The following is a 658-nucleotide window of genomic DNA, read 5'->3' as shown; positions in this document are numbered from 1 at the left end:
TACTACTTTTGATTGGCATCGAGGTTCGTGAGATCATAGTGATGCTGCAAAACACAAAAAATAAAAAGTAATTAAAATTTATAATATTTGTATACTTTAATAAAAATTTAGTATTTGAGGTTGACAATACTTACCGATAATTCATGAAGAATGTTGCCCTTGACTTCATGTGGGACGGCTTTCCAGCACTTCTACAGGAGCGGGCAATGACTCCTGATAACCGAGCCAATGTCGATGGGCAATGCACTGTGTTGCTCCTTTGTTACAGCAGGACGATGTCGAGGATCCCACATAATGGTGATCTTCTTGGTCGTGGTGCGAGTGGCCTGTGACATCCCTTGTTTTTTTTTTTTTTTTGAACTACAAATAAACAAAGTAAACATCAGATGAATTCTATTTTATATCAAAAATTCGGCAGAACCTCCCCTAAAACTATAACATTTCCTAAAACCTAAAGACAATATAACAACAGAAATTACATATACACCCAACAATTCAAACACTTTATATACCAATTAGGGACTTTAAAACAATTATAACCTGAATTCCAAATTGTTAAACTAAAAATACTATGAGAAAGATGCATTACCTGTCTGGGACCCTCTCCATGGATAGAGGAAGCCTCCCTAGACTGCTCAGCCTCCTCAAAACTATAGGG

This window comes from Pyrus communis, chromosome 7 (assembly GCF_041283825.1).
Source record: "Pyrus communis isolate YQ-2024b chromosome 7, ASM4128382v1, whole genome shotgun sequence".
Lineage (NCBI taxonomy): Eukaryota > Viridiplantae > Streptophyta > Magnoliopsida > Rosales > Rosaceae > Pyrus > Pyrus communis.
This window is presented reverse-complemented; position numbering follows the sequence as displayed.